Raw genomic sequence first — 12,513 nt, 5'->3', positions numbered from 1 at the left:
TTTTGTTAGATTTTCTGCAAGAAGGAAAGCTCTTGTTATACATTCAGAAGATATCCTTTTAAAGATTCTGGAAAGTCTTCAGCAAATGATGTGCAAAATCAGAGTAAAAATGAAAAGCTCTTCATTATAGCTACATGATTTTAAACTGAATTTTGTCGTCCCCCCCCTTCTCTGCAATTCACTGTCAGAATCTGTAGCAAATGCAGAAACCACCATCGCAGGAGTGACCCCCAGGGATGTCACACATTCAATGAAAAGGAAGGGAAGGAATAATTTGAATACACTTGTTCAGTCCATTATAGTAAAAACATTTACTATAAAATATTTAAGTCATTTATGTAAATAAATTTTTACAAATGAAAGCTGAACATGTCCTTAATTTGAGATCACATATTAAAATCTCCAATGAATGATTATTGAACTTTTCATTATTTTATTTAATTTAAAATGTAACTGCACATTTTCCTTCTTTCCTTTCTTCTCTTTACTTATGCCATTGTACCCCATCCCATCTCTCTTTCAAATTCATAACCTCTGGATATATGTGTATATGTATATACATATCTGCATATATATACATACATATATGATTACTGTGTTTTTAACTTGATGTGTTGTTTTCAGTCTAATTATATGATCCAATCTCATTATCAAGTCATATATTTTAGTTAAAAATAAAACTTCTTCTGTAAATTTATTAGTATACTATGTAAACATTTTATGTGTCTCTTTTTCATACTTTTAAATAAAACATACTTTTAAATAAAATCTAGAGAGGTTTACTTTTATGGTTGTCTAAAAAAGTAGCCTAGACATAAAAGGAATATATACTTTTTTGTGTGATATCACACAAAACTGGAATAAAAACTCTGATATTATGTTTTCCTGTTGGGCCAGAATTCACTTCATTTGTGACATGACATTTGATTTTTTATGACAGAGGATGACATTTTCTTTTACTATTGCCTTATTTATTTTTAATGTCTTTAAATTGTTATAAAAAGTGATCAACACATAAATTTCAAAAAAGTATTAGATCGCTTTTATTGGAATCCAATAATCTTATCATTCCTGGCCTTAATTGATCTTTGAGGTCAGTCGCCATTTCAACAGCAATATTGTAAATATAATTCATGAATTAATTCATTTTGTCTATGCACTAATGCCCACCAAATAGGTAAAGGTAAGGTTTGAAGTTTAGGCAAGAGATTGTAGATTCACATGTAACTTTAGAAATTCATATCATTTGAAACTATAAAAATGATTATCTAAAAATTTCAATTTTCATTTAATATTTTATATTATGCATTATATATAATGTATATCAGTCTTTTGAAGTGTGATGAGTGAAGCTGGTTCTTCAAGAAGAAGTAGATTCAATGCTAGTATAAAGAAACTAAACAGCAAAAGCTACCAGAAGGTGTTTTGACCCATTGAATGCCAAGGGTAGAAGCAGAAAGAATTGAGGCAATAGTGGAAGACATTTGGCTTAAAAAGAAGCATGAAATGTTGATAATCATCTAGTTCAAACAGAATCTTCTTGGATGAGTTAAGAGGTGCCTTAATCAAAGGGTATAATAACAAGTCATTAAGAGTCAGGTTAATATGTCTATTCAGCAGCATCAAAGTAGTAGGTTCTCCTGTGTGACCTGTGCAGCCACAAGCTGCCACAAGCTATGATAATGGTAGCAGGTATGTATTTCATATTGAGAAGTAGGATTTAAGTTCAATCAGAATGCTGCTGATTACTGCATAATGATCATGTCCCTATTGTACCAGGCCAGTCATCACTATAGTTTGCTGGGCTTGCAATAAGGTATGATTGACACTTACTCTTCTCCTCCAGTACATACATAGTTCCTTCTTGAACCACTAAAGCCGGCGAGCAAGAGGTGAAATTTCTAGGACAGTATCAGGTTGATTTTTCCATGTTCCATCCCTCAAGTATTTTCTTCAGCAATAGGGCCTTATTCTTAAGTTATGCATGGTAACAAAGAACACTGGATTGAGCCTGTAATATTTGGTGAACTTTGGGACCTTGCTAGCTCTGAACTTCAAAAAAAGTGACCCATTCCTGGGACAGGGCTTTTTCTTTGTCATGATGTCTAACAGTGTCATTGTTACCTTGTAATAGAATAATGCTATTTTAAATCTTTTGATGTATGTGTAGTATGTGTAGAGATGTATTTTAGAAAGTCTATACAGAATTCCATGTGGCTTTTTGAGGTCTACAGTCAGTGTTATTTATCGCTTTTTCCCTTGTTGCTCTGTCCTGCACTTAAACCTCTCCTGTTCTATACTTCCCTTTTAACCCTTTATATGAGGTCTTTCCATCTTCTCCTGCCATGAAAACCCTTCTCCATGACCCCTTACTAATTTCCAGACTTCTGGTGGTATTCCAAATAAAACAGTGTGTGTGTGTATGTGTATGTGTGTGTGTGTGTGTGTGTGTGTGTGTGTGTGTGTGTGTGTATCTGTGTGAGTGAGTGTTTTACTAAAACTTGAAGACATGTCAACAAAAGTTATTTGACCCTGGAGCAGGGCAATGAAAATGAATGATACAATGAATTAAATTTGTTCATTAGAGACATTTGAGACAATATCCCATGATCAAAACAAGCAAAACTGGAGTCTTGATGGAGAGCATACATCACAGAGTTTTCTGTCACCTGTAAAAAAAGCAAAGAGAAATTCAGAAGACTCTGGTGTGTACCACAAGGCTGAGTTCCGAGGGGATGGAGGTGGCTGGGGGGAGGCTGCTGGGCAGAAGCAGGGCTGAGAGCAGTCTCAAGAGCTAGAATGAACAAAGGAAAGGAATGAATAGCCAGCTCACCTTCTTTCCAGGCAAGTAGGCAGCTGCAGGGTCCCTGGCAGTGATTGGTTCTGCAGTTCCAAAGAGAAACAGATAGAATAGAGATTGATTAGGAAAAATAGCTGATAGGATGAGAAGAAAGAACTAGGAAGGCCCTGAATCCACATTCTGAGGTGGGCGTGGTCCACATCAAAGGGCTGTGATTGGCTAGAGAGCAAATAATGCTCAATGATTTCAGTCACTACATAAATGTAAATGAAACCACACCTACATACTATTTACCCATTGTCTTAGTCAGGGTTTCTATTCCTGCACAAACATCATGACCAAGAAGCAAGTTGGGGAGGAGAGGGTTTATTCGGCTTACATTTCCATACTGCTGTTGATCACCAAAGGATGTCAGGACTGGAACTCAAGCAGATCAGAAAGCAGGAGCTGATGCAGAGGCCATGGAGGGATGTTCTTTACTGGCTTGCCTCTCCTGGCTTGCTTAGCCTGCTCTCTTATATAACCTAAGACTACCAGCCCAGAGATGGCACCACCCATAAGGGGCCTCTCCCCCTTGATCACTAATTGAGAAAATACCTTACAGCTGGATCTCATGTAGGCATTTCCTCAACTAAAGCTCCTTTCTCTGTGATAACTCCAGCTGTGTCAAGTTGACACAAAATTAGCCAGTAAACCCATCCACTAGAATAGAAGAAATAAAGACCCACAGTGCCAGATAGAGGGGAACGAAACCATTGAAACTGTCTTACATTACTGTCCTAATATAAAATTGCAATCATATTGGAAAACAAACAAGTTTCATAGAATCCTATGTCTTTGAACAGGCATTTTCTGCATGACCCAGTGACCTGAACTCTAGGTGTTTCACATGAGGAATTAAATATGTTTCAGTGAGGAATTATCATTGAACACAAATATTCGTAGAAAAATTACAAGCAGCTTTATTTATAATAGTCAACAACTTGAATGCCAACAAATGTTTCATTGGAACATAAATGATTAAATATGACACTGATACCACACCACATCAACACAAAGGATGCAACTTACTTATCATACTGAGTGAGAAAAAAACTTCATATGTTTCAGTTCACATGGACTTCTGATGACACTCCTCAGGTACAATTGAAACAGAGTGGAGAGAAGACATTTGACCTACTGGCCCCATGAGATTATATTTGTGGTGAAGAATAGTTTCAATATTTGAATGACCTTAGTTATAGCACAAATATATAGACCTTAGTTGTATTACACAACCAGTTATAGTTAAAACAGATCAGTCTGTGCACATAGTGGGGCATACACTTTCACATAAATCTTTAAAGCGATTCTTTCAATTATTTGCCTCTTCTATATTTCATTCCTTTGTAGCTACTTGCCAAATTATAGTCATACAACTGGTGAAGGTAAGGGTATGTCTTTTCTAGAGTGCTTTTATTTTTATGATGATATATCAGTTTGTCAAAGGAAATGAATTTCACGATATTAGCATACATGGATATAATGTTCCTTTTACTCACTCTGTCATTCTTCCTTACCCTCCCCTCCTTTCCTCCTGTGTTCCCACATCCTTGTATAATACTCTTATTTTTTTCAATGTCACTGTGAAGATGGACATCTTCATGGCAGTGTCCGTAAGACTGTGAGAGACCACACTGTCATGGTAGTTATTTGGGGGCAGGATTGATGTTCTAGCTCTGATCAGGTCTCACCATGTGACTGTTTGAGCTAATCCTATCCTGAAAGAAACAAAACAAAACAAAACAAACAAAACAATGCACAAAAAATAAACCAAAAATCTAGCTCCAATGTAAGGTGTGAGTTCAGACAAAAGAGAAACATCTCAAGTACTTAGCAGCAGCAATTCAACACTTCTCAGTATATGACTGAGATGAAAAATTACAGTGGCCCACGGGAGCCACTAGCATTTCAGTCAGCCTCCAGGGACAGCACACTTTAAATTGGTACTCTAATGTTACATATGAATTTTATCTGAAACTTTCTGAAAAGTTTAATTTCCTTAAAAATGCAGTAATATTAAGCGCAGCACAGCTTTAAAAAATAGAGAAAGAAAGAGGTAATATAACAACCGTATAGAGCATTAGGACATTAGGGTAAAGAGACAAATCAATTTAATTTCACCAATTAGCATAATCCTGCATATGTAGCTAGATATAAAACAAGATGCGTGGTACCTGAGCATGCAGCAGAACAAGGCCTCTCTCATCTTCTACAGAATCAATTGTGCTAGCTTGAGAGAACATCAAAAGTGAGGCTTTGCTGTGTACAACCAATCACAGATTCTGTTGTTCATTCTCACTGTGAATGTTTGTCCTCTATTTGAAGAATTCTGTTTTCCTTTTGTTCTCATCCAAATCACCTGATATGAAACACAAAGCTTTACATATGAATTATCAATAATTGCCCAAGAGACTAAAACCAATTTGGCTCAAGTCATGTCACATGTCATCTGTCATCATTGTGTGTGTGTGTGTGTGTGTGTGTGTGTGTGTGTGTGTGTGTGTGGGTGGGTGTGTAGTGATTATACTTAAGGTTCTGCCAATGTTCATTTTAAGATTAATTTATAAATAGTACCAAACTTACTGGAAGATGAAGGTTGTTAAGATGAAATATTACCATGTATCAATCCTCTTGGAGGTGGATGACTTTTAGATATTAGGTGCAATTCTTTTAAAAGTTAGCATTTGCTTTTATTTAGGAAGAAACATTTTCTGGAAAACATCTGAAAGAGAAAGCACATTGGTACTCTTGGGAGGCAGTGAGCAAGAATGTTCTCTACACAGACTAAATTAAACCTATCCTACAGGGAAATGTTCAAGTACATTGCCAGCAAGCATGATGTCATACTAGCCCACTGAATTATCCAGTATAGTAGCCAGAGCCTAAACCTCCAGTGTTCATTAATAACTATGACCACACAAAAATTAGAATTGCTATCACAAAAGCCCTTATCAGAAACCCGATAATGGCTTTTCAGCTTAGCATTTTGTTTCTCATAATATACCTAGAGACTTAAAGCAATGACTTTTGACCCAAGTAATTTTCTTGTAAGATGAAAGTGAATTGGATGATGAAAACTAGGCTGAGAATACTAAAGAATTCAATTACACTTTCTGACTTAAGTTGTTAATCTAGCTTTTTTTCTATTTATGATACGGGAAGCAGCTATATTATATAGAAAGCAGCTCTGTTATTCAGAGTAAATATTGCTGATAGAGGAGAAAAGGCTGTACTTTGTCACATTATCATTCATGCATGCACATTCACAAGGCCCTGGATTTACTTTTTGACAGTTTCAATTAAACCTCATTTGAATAAAACAAGGAAGTTTTACTTTAATCCACTGATGTTATAGTACTGGACTCCATACCCATATCATACTATCAAAGGCAGAACATACATTATCAGTATATGTGCAATGAATATTCATTGATTTAAAGCATATGTATTGGGAAAAACCAAGAAAGAGATAATGTACACATTATTTCTATAAAAATGAAGATTAAAAAGAAAAATAACAAAACCCAACTCACTCCACAACTAAGCTCAGGCTAATCACCCTTGCCTGAAACTCAGACCATCATTTTCATCCCTATTGCAACTCATAAGAAATCAATTCAGTATCGAGCTGCCGGTATAGCATTCCATTTCCATAAATGTGAAGGAAACAGCTCGGGTCCTGCTTTGCTGTGACTTACTCTTGCTCTGAGTGAGACATAACTGCAAGTTGTACGTGAAGACTGTTTAGGAGAGCCTGGTGAGCTGGGTGGGGGAGCGGGTAATCATCACTTGTGATTAGGGTGTGTGTGTGGGGGCAGATACCAATGCATCCTTTCCATTCTTTCCTTTCTCCTCAGCTCCGCAATAGAGACAATACCTGGCTTCCTGTGGAATCATCTCTCCTGTCAGCTGAGACCGATAACTAGAATTCGTAGAGTTTCTTACTGCACTTCATCCAGTACCTGTGGGTGGTTTCCTGACTACTGAGTTGACTGGATAGGGTTGCCCTAGATATGATTGCTTGGTTTGGAGTCACCATTTTTATTTTCTGTCACAGTCTTTGTTTTTTTTTTTTTAATATTTAAAAAACATTTTTTGGCTTACAATGAATTACAAGTCATCATATTTTTATAAATTTAAAAACCTTGTCATTCTAGACCATGTTGTTTATGTCTAGACGATATCACAGACATGACGTAGAAGATGACAATGCCATGCCGTTTCTGCATGTTGGATATCAAGGTGCTTAGAAGTGAGGGCGACACACTTATTCTTTAGCTGTGTGTGTATATCTTTCTTCGCGGTGTTGAGTGGAGTTTGGACATGCCCTTTCTGCCTCAAGCTTACTTTGGCATAGATTGTAATGATGGTCTTCACGACCTCTTCCTGCCTTCATTGCATTCACACTCTTGGCCCTGAAACTGCCATACTTTCCACAAAGGGAAGGAATGCATTTTCCTGGTGCTTCATACTGAATGTCGTCATGTGCCTTGCTCAGCTTTATAAACTGACTCAGATCTGAAGGTACTTGCCATAAAAAAGTCTTACATAGTTCAACACCAGTTCAAAATCATCTTTTCTCTGCTTTCTCACAATACAACACAGAGGACTTCAAGGGTGTGAACACTTCTCCATAGTGACAACTGTGTATTTAAATCAGCAGAGCATCTAAGTTTAGCATCCTCTAGTTAACTCAGTTTTGTAATTTCTCTGACATAAGATCAAATCTCAGAGGTTAAGGATAAAACCTCAGACTTCCCTGCCACACATGAGCTAATACTTGCAACTTTTGATTAGATTTGCCCATGCTTATGGACAATAGAAAACAGAGAAATCTCATTTTCTTTCCCTTTAATTTATTGTATTTTGGATATATTTTTTTATTGTTTTGAAATAAAAAAAAAACTGTAAGACCTTCAATTAGCAAGTGTATCAATGGCGTTTTCTTGAAAGCATCATTTGTTGCTGTCACATTTTTTGACATTCTTTTAGTATTCCAACCTTTTTCCTGGTTATTGAATTTATCTTGGTTTTCTATGATCAAGGGTCTTTAATGTCACTATTGAAGTTGTCTTGATGAATCACAAGCTGTGTCCATTTAAGATAACAAACAATAAATTGGTGTGTGTTTTGTAAACTCCACTACCAATTCTACCATTTCTGATCTTTTGTTCTGGTTTCTTTATTTTTTTAGTTATTCAGCTATTTGTAAATTAGGCTAATTAATAAACTAAGAATGGTTCTACATGTTCAAGTAAAAGAACCATATCTGTGTCTACCTTTACAGCAAAGCTGGAAATGAATAATCTTAGTGAGGAAAGCATGTCAAAGATGGGCAATGACTTAGCCTTGATGTCCTCCTCAAAAGAGCCAAGTGGATATTGCAAAGGAAATTTCTTGAGAGGAAATAAAAATGGCACTTCAGTTAAAAACACAAATGGTAAGAAAGCAAAGCAATCTTATTGCTGATGTATACTTTTAGTTGTTTAGATTAAATGTGAAAAAGATAAAGCAGGTAAAGCATCGTAGCCTCTAAATCCAGTGACCAATTCAAAACCCATCTGTAAGGTTTGTGGTTGTTCTCTATACATGCTGAGAGAGAATGCCACAGAAAAGAGCACCAAACTAGCAGTTTGTTTCATGTCCAAAGGCACAATATGGCTGTATCCAACAGAAGGGCAGGGCGAATCATCAAGTTGGACAGAAAATCTAGTTAAGGTCAATAATGAAGGTGGCTACAAAAGTCATGTTTTCAATATCCATGACACAGCCTTCCACGAAAAAAAAAATAAAGATACTGTGTTGGACTCTCATAATTGGAGAGAAGTCAGTACTAGACTTCCATGTTTTGAGGACATGAAGAATACCTGGTGAGAATCTAACATAATTGTTAATTATAAATTGAAATCATGTTCACCTGCCATCCTGAAAAAAATCCTATTGCCCTTCAAAATGGTAAATCTACTCTGTGTGCTGTGTACATGAAATGACAAAGACTGAAGCATAGCACATCTCCTCACAACACTGTCCTTCATGCCTATCTAACAACAAAAAATTCCTTTCAAATTACAATTGCTCCATGACAATGTCCCTGGACACCCAAAGGTCCAAATGGAGATGATATGTAATAAAATCACCAATCAGTTATATTATTATTACTTGCCCATAGTGCACTCCAACTACACTTTCTCTTTCGCCTACTTCTCCTTGACCACCCAACCTCTCCTATCCCCCAGATCCATGCTTTTTGAGTTTCCCTACAGAGAAGAGCAGGTTTCCCAGGAATATCAACTGAATATAGATAACAAAATCAGTGCCTCTCCCTATCATCACCAGAGAGACTTCTTCCTACAGCGGATGGGAGCAGATGCAGAGACCAACAGTCAAACATTAGATGGAGACAGAATCTAAATGGGTCTCTGCCTTTGGAGCTCAGGGAACTCCTATCCATGAGGGAGAGGGAGATTTATAGAATTCAAAGGGTCAAGAAGACCAGAAGACCAGAAGATACAGAATTGACTAATCATGGCTTATAGGGGTTCACAGAGACCAAAGCACCAACCAAGGAGTCTGAATGGGTCTGTACTAGGTCCTCTGTGTCTATGATATGGTTGTTCGCTTACTTAATGTTTTTTTTTTCCCTGTGGGACTCCTAACAGTGGGAGTAAAGGTGTCTCTGACTCTTTCACCTGTTTTTGGAACCCTTGTCCTTCTGCTGGGTTGCCTCACTCGGCTCTGATATGAGGGTCTATGCCTAGTTTTTAACTCTTCCTCATGCAATATTCATCAAATCATACATCAAGGGGTAATTTGACTACCAAGACAGTATTTAAGAGATATAGTTTTATAGTTGAGATCTGGATATTATGCCTTCCATGGATCTGGACAAGTGTTAAAAAAATTCTTCCTAGGGGTGTGAGCACCAGTGGTCACTAGAAGTGAGGGTGCAGATGTTTTCAGGAATGACGTATGAAATTTTGGTTAAGTGTCATTCCACAGAGTTATTTCTACCTCTTGGTTTTCAAGCTGTACTTATTGTCCATGATATAAATTACCAAACAGACTCCAGCAAATAAAACAAACTTGAATAACTACAGAAACATACTACGATTTATATGAAATGTAGTCATTTGAAATAAACTTTAAAAAAATCAAGTAAGCAATCCTATAATTACTTCAATGATTTCAAAGTCTAGTAGGCAAAGACTTATTAAGAAATTATGAAATTGACTGGGAATGGTGGCTCATACGTTTAATCCCCAAATGCAGAGGCAGGAGGGTCCCTTAGTTCGAGGCCAGCCTGTTTTACCAAGAATATTCCAGGATAGCCAGGGCTATTCAAAGAAATGCTGTCTCAAAAAACAAGAAACCAAAACCAACCAACCAAATGAAACAAAAACAAAAAGAAAAAGAAAAGAAAAAAGAGAGAAAGGAAGGAAGGAAAGAAGGAAGGAAAGAACTGTGAAACTGAATGACTATGCTCTAAAATTGATTCACTTTTATTCAGCTGAACTAAGGTTCCACCGGAGCATCTGCATTTTAAAGCTTCTCATCCACAAAGTGCTTCTAGTATCCAAAAAGACAGAGCTACCAATCATAGTCTACACTTCACTGGATCAGAAGATTAATACCACTTAGATGTTTAGATATTTTGTCTCATGGAAAGAGCACTGCTTCACCAATAATTCTTGGAATGGTCTTATTTCAGTGTGTCTGAGGGAAGACAGCGTAACTAATAATTGCATTTGAAGATCTCCAAGAGTGTAGTCATCTTATCTTCATTGTCACAAAAGGTAACACTCAAGGTTAAAGTTATTCTGTTTGAAGAATGCTAATAAGAAGAGCTATAATCAAATGAAATTATCTCTGCTGTACTTGTGACAATCGAGATGGTCCTTGGAATGATTTCATTACTCACAAACAAAAATCAAAGAGAAGAGAGAAGGGCAAGTTTTGATTGACTCACTTTTTTTTTTTTTTAAAAAAAAATGTGATCTGTTCTCTAAATGTTTTCAGATGTTTAAAAGCTGTCTATGAATGTTTATTTCACTTAGAATTTTTTTAAACACAAGTTCTCGACAACTAATGTAAACTGTCAATTATTTAAATGTGCAAATGTAGAGAAAACATGTCTATTTAAAGACCAAGACAGTCTCCATGGAGAAAGGTACTCTGTTACTTTTCAATGAAAGAATTAATGGGAGACTTGAAGCACTCAGGAGACTACAGGTGTAAGATGCTAAATGCGTTTCCAAACTTGTGCAATTGGTTTGGATGGTTTGGAGGTTGTAGCTCATTGGCATGTTGTATAAACACTGTATGCATTATTGCTTATACCTGCTAATGTTTAATTTTCCCATATCCCAAACTAATCCATATTCTTACACTCAAAATAATTGGTAAAGAGAACCTTATTCTTCAGTGTCAATATAAACAGACTGTTCATTTAGGCAGGGTGTGAATGGGTGTGAGTGTGTGTGTGTGTGTGTGTGTGTGTGTGTGTGTGTGATTTGATAATTGGTACTTAATTTTACAAACAGCTTGGCTTATTAAAAATTAACCTATAATCTGTCATCCCCATTGTCAGGTATATATTTTTATGATCATAACCGTTATTATGACCTCAATAAATGATAAAATACCTTAAAATAGCATGATTCATATGCAATTTACAGGAAATTCAAACTTTCTTTGTTTGATATTCACTAGAAGAAATAAGAGAGGTAAAGGGGTACTGATGGGGTCATTTAGTCTGGTTTATGAAAGGAAAATACACACGTATTTACTTTGTATTTGGCAGATATAGAGGATTGTCCGCTTTCGGGAATTATCTTGAAATCTTTATTAAAATCACAAATTAAATAAAGTAGAAAATACATGTTAAGATATAAAGTACGGCTGAAATAGCACAGTACTTCATTTTAAAACTGCACCAGTTGCCTAGTTACTCTGTTACTTTATTAATCTTTACTATTTGTCCTGTTTATTATCTATCTGATTGTTGAATCATTTCTATGGAACTTAAATTTGTACTTGAGTATGACACTTTCTGACTTCTAAAGTAGCCATAAGAGCCAGGATAGGTAATATTAAAATATGTTTTACAGACATTGGTTAAATAATTAGAAAAAGGTCAAAAGTCATTATTAAAAAACTGAATTTTTGGTCACAAGCACCAGGCTGACAGCAGGGACATAACAATGACATCTGCCGATGACTTCAGAAAGTTCCCTTCTCAGAACGTCACAATTCAGTGGAACAGAGAGGACAACAGAAGGGTGATCTGTAGACTGTGAATGCTGGAACATCCACAGGGACAGGACCTAAGGCCACCTGGCTTCACCTGTATCACTCAGTGATGCCTGCCACACCCATAGCTAGAGCTCCAGATCTATGAGACAATAAATAGCTGCTGTCTCATGGTACTTTGTTGAAATTATGACAGAGCTGGCAAAGGAAGCCAATTCCAGGGAGACATATCCTTCAAGGACAAACTCACTGTGGACTAGACTATAACTTGAAGTAAGAGCCACTTAGAGTTATTTTTGCTACCTGGTTATAAATCATGCAAAGATGAGCCTCTTTGCTCATTGTAAACAAAATATGAAAAGACAACATTTCCTTTGGTTGTTCAATTACTTACAATCATTTTGGCTATCACTACACTTGAG

At 36.4% G+C, this 12,513-nt stretch overlaps 1 long non-coding RNA gene across 1 annotated transcript; it reads right to left on the bottom strand.

The window, feature by feature from the left end:
* Positions 1-2,851: 2,851 nt before the first annotated feature.
* On the bottom strand, positions 2,852-5,548 carry LOC115065082. The gene is made up of 3 exons (XR_003844874.1): positions 5,426-5,548; positions 5,017-5,201; positions 2,852-2,883 (listed from the first exon to the last, which is right to left on the bottom strand). It is a non-coding gene; the product is annotated as an uncharacterized LOC115065082 (long non-coding RNA).
* Positions 5,549-12,513: the final 6,965 nt, after the last annotated feature.

Source organism: Mus pahari, chromosome 12 (assembly GCF_900095145.1).
Source record: "Mus pahari chromosome 12, PAHARI_EIJ_v1.1, whole genome shotgun sequence".
Taxonomy (NCBI): Eukaryota; Metazoa; Chordata; class Mammalia; order Rodentia; family Muridae; genus Mus; species Mus pahari.
Note: the sequence above shows the minus strand (reverse complement) of the source record. Positions and strands in the feature narration are given on the sequence as shown.